Source organism: Alexandromys fortis, unplaced genomic scaffold (genome assembly GCF_014885135.2).
Source record: "Alexandromys fortis isolate MF-2015 unplaced genomic scaffold, M_Fortis_MF-2015_v1.1 scaffold_118, whole genome shotgun sequence".
Lineage (NCBI taxonomy): Eukaryota > Metazoa > Chordata > Mammalia > Rodentia > Cricetidae > Alexandromys > Alexandromys fortis.
In genome coordinates, this window is record NW_026068010.1 from 1,054,369 (window position 1) to 1,062,349 (window position 7,981).

Consider the following 7,981-nt stretch of genomic DNA (forward strand, 5'->3'; position numbering starts at 1 on the left):
GTTAATTTTCTGGGACTATTTAAGTCTTTGTCACCATCTGAGGTTTTGTTTAAATGAACTATTAGATCAGGTGTTATCCCAACAGCTGGTCATAGACTAGAAATGTCTCTTAACAATCTTTGAAAGTCATTAAGAGTCTGCAATCAGTCTCTCCTAATTTGTGCCTTTTGTGTTTTAATTTTTTGTAAACCCATTTTATAACCTAAGTAACTGACAGAATCTCCTCTCTGTATTTTTTCAGGAGCAATTTGTAATCCCCATTTTGGCAAAACTTTCTTTACTTCCTCACACATTCTTTCTAAAGCATCTATGTTTGAATCAGATAGCAAAATGTTATCTGTGTAATGGTAAATTATAGATTTAGGAAAATTTTTATGTATTATTTCCAGTGTCTGACTTACAAAGTATTGGCATAGGGCAGGGCTATTGAATATTCCCTGTAGAAGTATGGTCCACTGGTATCTCCTAGTAGGTTTATAATTATTATAAGTAGGCACTGTGAAGGCAAATTTTTCTCTGTTCTTTTCTTGTAAAGGTATAATAAAGAAACAATCTTTTAAACCAATAACTATAAGAGGCCATCGTTTTGGTAATAGAGAAGGCAGAGGAATTCCAGAATGTAGAGGGCTCATTGGTTGAATTACCTTATTGACAGCTCTTATATCTGTCACCATTCTTTATTTACCAGATTCCTTTTTAACAACAAATATAAGAGAATTCCAAGAGCTGGTTGATTTTTCTTTTTCTTTTTTTTTTTTTTTACATTTCAATTTTTTTCTTTAAAAGGAGTGAGTTGTGTACAGGGGGGTTAAATGCTTTATAGACAAGAAAAAAACTGCGCTAGAACCAACTTATTCATCATCATCTTCGTCTTCCTCTTCTTCCTCCTCTTCGTCTTCCTCATCATCTTCCTCTTCCTTCTTTTTCTTGCTCTTTTCCGCCTTGACCACCCCCTTTTTCACTGCATCGGGTTTTCCTTTAGCTCTGTAAGCAGCAATATCCTTTTCGTACTTCTCCTTCAGCTTGGCAGCCTTCTTTTCATAGGGCTGCTTGTCATCTGCAGCAGTGTTGTTCCACATCTCTCCCAGTTTCTTTGCAACATCACCAACGGATAAGCTAGGGTGTTCTCCTTTGATTTGGGGGCGATACTCAGAACAGAACAAGAAGGCCGAAGGAGGCCTCTTGAGTGCATTGGGTCCTTGAACTTCTTTTTGGTCTCCCCTTTGGGGGGGATGTAGGTTTTCATTTCTCTTTCATAACGAGCCTTGTCAGCCTTGGCCATGTCTTCAAATTTCCCCTTTTCTTTAGCAGACATGGTCTTCCACCTTTTTGAGCACTTCTTGGAGAACTCTGAGAAGTTGACAGAAGCATCTGGGTGCTTCTTCTTGTGTTCCTTCCGGCAGGTTTGCACAAAGAATGCATACGAGGACATTTTGCCTCTCGGCTTCTTAGGATCTCCTTTGCCCATGTTTAGTTGATTTTCGTCCGCGAGGCACAGAGTCGCCCAGTGCCGGTCCGGCTCTCGCTTGCCTGGGCGCTGTCTCTATGGAGCTCAATGTACTGCAATGGCTGTGAGAGCGGGAGCCAGATGCAGCCTCCTCACTCTCTCCGCTCTGTTGAGCTGGTTGATTTTTCAATATGGCGAGCGTCTAGTTTCTCCTAGATCCAACTGGTCTAAAGCCTGCAGTTTGTCTTCTGTTAACAGCCATTGTTTAACCCATATTGGTTTCTCAGTCAACCATTTTAAAGGTAGGGCTGTTGGTACCGCTAAAGGTTTACTAGTTGCTTTGTGTTCTTGTACAGCCTGAATGGCTGGTGACCCTTGTGTATAGTATTTTATAATATCCTTCCCATAATTATGAGTTTCTGGGACTGCAGAAATGTTAATCTGGGTGTTTCATTGCAGCAGCAGGTCATGACCCCATAAATTCACTGCAAAATTAGCCATATACAGCCTCAGCCTTCCTCTTTGTCCTTCTAGCCCTATGCATTCAACCCATCTTGTGCTTTGTTTCACTTGAGATAGGGTTCCAATTCCTAGGAATTGAACATCTGCCTCTTAAAAAGGCCAATTTGGATGCCAAGTTTCTGGAGTAATGATACTTACATCCACACCCGTGTGCATCAAACCCACAATTACAATGTCATTTATACACACTCTTAGCTTTGGTCTGTGATCATTGATAGAAGTTTGCCAGACTATATGTTTCCTATTTCCTATTAGAATTTTTGATTCACTCTTCATGTTTATTCCATCATCTAAAACAGTACGTTTTTTATAGAAGGCTCTAGATTTTTTTAATTTTCCTGGTGAGATATGTCCTCCACAGTGACTGGAAATAACTGGACCACTTTTAACTTGGGGGCCTGTGAGAGGTCCACCAAGGAGTTTCCCAATGGTATCAGGTTTCCTTGTCTGTCTTTTGTTGATCTGCATTCATTGACCTAATGTTGTCCTTTCCCACACCTTCTACATAATCCAGAAGGTTGATACCTTTTTTTTTTTTTTGCCATCCCCAGAGGAGATATTATTTTTAGGAATTCCTTGTCTACAGTCCCTTCTCAGATGTCCTATTCTACCACAATTAAAACATTTGGCATTCACCTCAATTGAAGAATGGATAAAGAAAATGTGGTAGACATAATGACATCTTGAAATTTGTAGGAAAATGGATGGATCTAGAAAAAACATATTGAGGTCACCCAGACTCAGAGAGTAAAATATAATATGTATTCACTTATAAGTGGCTTTTAGACATAAATCAAACGACCCTAAGAGAAACATACATGAATCTACACAGGAAGATGAAAGAGACAGGATCTCCTGAGTAAAATGGGAGTGTGGGGTTCATGGGAGAGGGTAGAAGGGGGGAGAGGAGGAAGAGACTGGAGCATAGAAAATGTATAGCTCAATAAAAATGAAAAAAAATTGGCATTTTGATGTCTTTTCATACCTTTGGAAATTGCTTCTTTCATCCAAGATTCAGTATTAGCATCAAATGTTTCAGTGTTCATTGTATGCAGGAGCCATTGGTGCTGATCTAACCTTTAAAGGCCCACGTATCTTTTTGCATTCTATGTTGACATTTTCAAAAGCCAGAGATGCAATAAGTACTTGTCTAGCTGTTACTTCTATTTGTACAGCCTTAGTTAATCTTGTTAAAAGTCACTAAAGGGTTCTCTCTAGCCCTGTTTAACCCTGGTATATGATTCAATTCATTTTTTTAGTTCTTGAATCTTATCCCAAGCATTTAAAGCTGCTTTGTGACATAGGGACAAGAATTGTTCATTGTAAAGAGCTTGAGCCTGTGGGTCAGCATAAGTGCCCTCACCAATAATTTGATCTTGGGAAGTCTCAAGTCCTCTTGCTTTTCCCTGTTGCTCTAAAATTTCTGCCTCTTCCCTGAAATAACATTTCCACATAAATTGAGGCCTGCTGGAACTAACTGAAGCCAGTTGTGTGGAGTGGCCTTAATGCTAGAAGTCCATGTCTTTACCATCTCCTTAAAAAAATGCAGAATGCAAGCCATAATTTTCTACTGCTTGCTTAATTTCTTTTAGATCATTCATTCCTATAGGTATCCATCTACCTTCTTTGGATCCTTTTGGGCCTTTAGAACTTGATGCTTTGTCAGAGTAGATTACAGGGTAGGAAGCTAAAATCCTAGGTAAGTCATCTCTGACAGCTACTGGCAGTAGTAAATCCTGTCCTTGTACCTTCTTTCCCTGCTCATCAGCTCCAATAATTTTCTCAATTGTTTCAAATCTTTTTACTACTGTCTTTTGTAAAACCTGAATTTCCTGGCCCGTATATATTTCTAGTGATTTCATTGAGGCACCTAGTCTCTGGTCCTCATTCTGCACATGTGAGCCCAAGGTCTGAAGTTTTCCTTTTAAAGATAACATCTCATTCTTAGACATTATTTGGATAACATGCAGATTGCCATCCTGGAGAGATACTCTATCTGCTAGCCTATCATAACTTTTTAACAAATTTTGATTGTCAAATTCAATAGTATGAATTCTTTCAGATAATTTCTCAGTACCCTTTGACATGATCTCAATTTTGTCTGTCAAATTAATGTTACCCTTTTCAATAGTATTAATTTTTTTCAGGTATCTTTTGACTTTCAATGGTATTAATTTTGTCAGATAGCTGTTCATTATAAGTCTGTAAAGACTGTATCATTTCTAAAAGTACCTCATTCTTGGCTCTGTTATCAAACCATTTTCTTAAGGATATACTATGAAGAAAAAAGCTGAATCCCAATACCCAAAAAATGGATGTATCACAATAACCATATAAGCCTTACAGAATACAATCCATAGTATTAACAAAAAAGGTTATTAAAATTCTCAATGGTAATGTTGTCTGCCATTATGTAACTTTCAAGTATATTGATTTATTAGTCAATAAAATACCTGTGTTTTGAAGTTGGTAAATTGTTTTAGGTGTAATAATCTTTATTGTCCAGCAAGTGTCGTGGTTGCAGAGCAGCAACCAGTGGTGCCAAAAATGGTCCAGAGCTAGTTTTCCACCTTGGCGCTAGTTAAATACTGAGAAAAAATGCTTTGCTTGATGAATTAAAAGCAATTAAATCAATTCCATGCATGGAGCAAGGAGCCTAGAACTCAGGAGCAGGGAGCACAAACCAGAAGCTGTGCAAATAGCCGCGAGAAGGTGGGGTGGCAGGGAGATGTGTGAGTGCTTGGGAAATTTCCAAGTCGCCATGCTCACTTAGCTCACTGTGGGGGGAGGGGGTAACAAAAACAACTGCTTAGTAGGTGAAAGCAAGCCATGCAGGCAGGGGTGGGAGACTTTCTGGGCTGTGGACCTTTTAGGCCTTTTAAGTTGGTCCACTTGGTAGGTGTGGAGTTTGGATCCACGTGAGCACCAGATGAAGAAGGATGCTAAAAAGAAATCCCACACTAGCTCAGAATTGAGTATAATAAAGGGTTATTTATTTAGGGGTAGACTCACAGATCAAAGTCCTCTGCTTGAACAGCAACCGAATCTGGCAGCCAGAAGAAAGAGGGAGCACACACTTTACATAGGCATTTATAGTATAAGAGGCCACGCCCAAGTGGGCGGTAACTTAAAGGCTACTGGCTGTAGGATTTCCTACAGCAGCCATGTTCATTCATCCTTACTTATTCAAGTTACAAATAAGCCATAGAGAGGATTTCTGCCTCCCACACTTACCCAGGGTCCTCTCCAGGAAGGCTTTTCCTTTCTACTCAGAATTAGGAGAACAGCCTGAGCCATACTTTCTGAGGCCCCTACACATCAGCCTTTCAGGTCAGGACAAAGGACGCTCCTACTGCACTGTTTAGCTATAACTAAGGAGGTCTGGCATATCCCTAGTGTGTGGCCTGGAAGATTCTTGGCCCAGTGCTAGCACAGGGATCAAATGCAGTTGCTGTCTCAGCAGCTGGCAGTGTGGCCTTACGGTGTCATTCCTAGGGTCCCTTCAATTCCCTTTCCTCAAAGAATTTAAATTTCTTTTTAAGAAGCGTTTGCATCGATTATTACCTTATTCTGTTGTGGGAATGTTTTTGTCTGCATGCATGACTGTGGATCGTTTGCCTATCTGATGACTTAGGAGGTCAGAAGAGGGTGTCAGATCCCCTGGAACCGAAGCTGCTGACTATTGTGAGCCACCCACAGTTTGCTGGGAACCAAACTCTGGCCCTCGGCAAGAGCAGCGAATGCTCTTAACTACTGAGTCACTTTGGCTCCTCTTCACAGCCCTTAAACACTCACTACTGGTTCCAAGCATCTCACTTTGTCTACTTCTCTCTCCCTGCCCACCTTCCTCTCCCTCCCCTTTCACCCTCCTTCTCCCTTCCCACCCTCCCCCTCCCTTCCCATCCTTCTCTCTCTCCCCTCCCACCCTCATCCTTTCCACCCTCCTCCTCTCCCTTCTCACCCTCCTCCCTGTCCTCTCCCACTCTCCTCCCTCTCCTTTCCCATCCTTCCCCCTTTCCTTTCCCACCCTCCTCCCCCTCCCCTCTCCCCCTCCTCTCTGTCCTCTCCCACCCTCCTCTCTTCCATTCACTTTTGGGCCACTTCCTCTGTCTTGTTAACACTAATGATGGTCTTGTGGGAAGGGCATATCCGTCCTGTCGGTGGGCAGCGCTTCTCTAGACTGTGACCACATCCATCTCAGTTCCTGTTTCTCTTGGTCCTTCCCTCTGGATGAAGAATTAGCGCTGCTGCCTCAGATCAGGGTCTCAGTATTAATCCTGACACCCAGCTGAGGACTTGTAGATGCTCAGTTTCTCTCTCCACGAGTCTAAACTCTGTAGATGCTTTGAAAGCTGAAATTCTAAGCTGAACCCATTGATTTGGTCTCTGATGAAGGCCTAAAGGCAGACAGAATTATGGTGTGGCAAGGCAGGAAGCCAGAGGAAGGGAAGGGCTTGCTTGGATTTTTCACAAGAGCCTTCTTGCAAGGAGTGACAGAGTCCTTCCTCGAAAACGACCTCAGCACCTTAAACGACCTAGAGGTATGGTCCAGCATATTTAGACATCAGCAAATTAGAACCAATTTGAAATGCTAGTTCACCCAAGCCAGAAAGCCCATCACCAAGAAAACAAATGAGGATAAAACATGGTGGCTCACACCTTTAATCCCTGCACTCTCGGAAGCAGAGGGAGGGAGATCTCTAAGAGTTCAAGGCCAGCCCGGTCTACGTAATAACTTCCAAGACAACCAGGGTTACTTGAGACCCTGTCTTGAGAAAGGAAAGAAAGAAAAGGAAAGGAAAGGAAAGGAGGAAGGAAGGAAGGAAGGAAGGAAGGAAGGAAGGAAGGAAGGAAGGAGACAAATGTGGGACTCCAGTGCTAAGAGTCCTTGTAACAAAAGAGGTATCGCTCAAACGCCTGTGAAAAAAACTCTGAGGGGGATGGAGATGGGATCACTGAGGCTGCTGATTTCTAGTCCTGAGTTCAAAGAAAGACCTAAGAGCGTAGCTGCCACCCTCCTCTGCCCCCTGCAAACATGCCCAGGAGCGTGCACTTCACATGCGTCACACGTGTGCTCATACATCACATACTCACATGCACGAATATAAGTAAAAAAATTAATCTTTTTTAGTGGGGGAGACTTTGAGACAGGGTTTCTTTGTGTAGCTCTGACTGGCCCTGGACTCACAGAAATCCTCCTATCTCACCTCCACAGGACTGGGCCCATCAGCATGCTCTTCTGTCCTGGGGGCAGGACCTTCTGAGGCTCGGTCCCTCCCTGAGGAACTGTTGGCAGCTGAGGGGCAGAGGGGCATTTTTTTTTCAGTGTTGTGGTCACTGCTAAGTTGCCCATGCTTCAGTAAAGAACTTCTCACCCACTCTCATGTAAGCAGCAGCCCTAACTAAAATCACAGGGCTGGAGACTTGGCTCCGTGGTTAAGAGCACTGGCTGTTTGTCCAGGCCAGGTTCAGTCCCCGGCACCCACAGGGCAGCTCAAACACTCATAACACCAATTCCAAGGAATCTGATGCCCTCTTCTGGCCTCCTCGAGGACTTGGCATGCAGGTGGTTCACAGTCATACATACAAGCCAAATATCCATCCATACAAAAAAATAGTGTCAAAAATATTTTTTAATTGTTGGGGCACACACATACAGACATCTCAAAAGGACATGCAACCCCTTTAGGTGGCGAGCCTGATCCTAAGGGACAGCAGGAAGGTGACAGTCGGGGTCCCCTGAGGTCCCTCCACTCACAGTGGCTCTTATTCATGGCCTCTGAAGAGCCAAATGTGGTTATGCACCACAGTCACCCAGGGAAATGGTTAAATTACAGACTTTTGATTCCTACCCCTAGCACACACCTACTGAACCAAAATTTTTGAGGAGAAATTAATTACGTGGCTCAGCCTTAGTGGGGTCTAGAGTCCACCCCTCCCACCCCAAAGCCAAAATCTGAGTTTTCACGTACTCACTTGGTGATCCGGTGTCAGCACCACAAGGAGCCGAGT

At 42.9% G+C, this 7,981-nt stretch overlaps 1 pseudogene; it reads right to left on the reverse strand.

Moving 5' to 3' along the window:
- Positions 1-323: 323 nt before the first annotated feature.
- LOC126513488 (high mobility group protein B1-like) lies at positions 324-4,330 on the reverse strand (annotated as a pseudogene).
- Between the last annotated feature and the right edge of the window lie 3,651 nt (positions 4,331-7,981).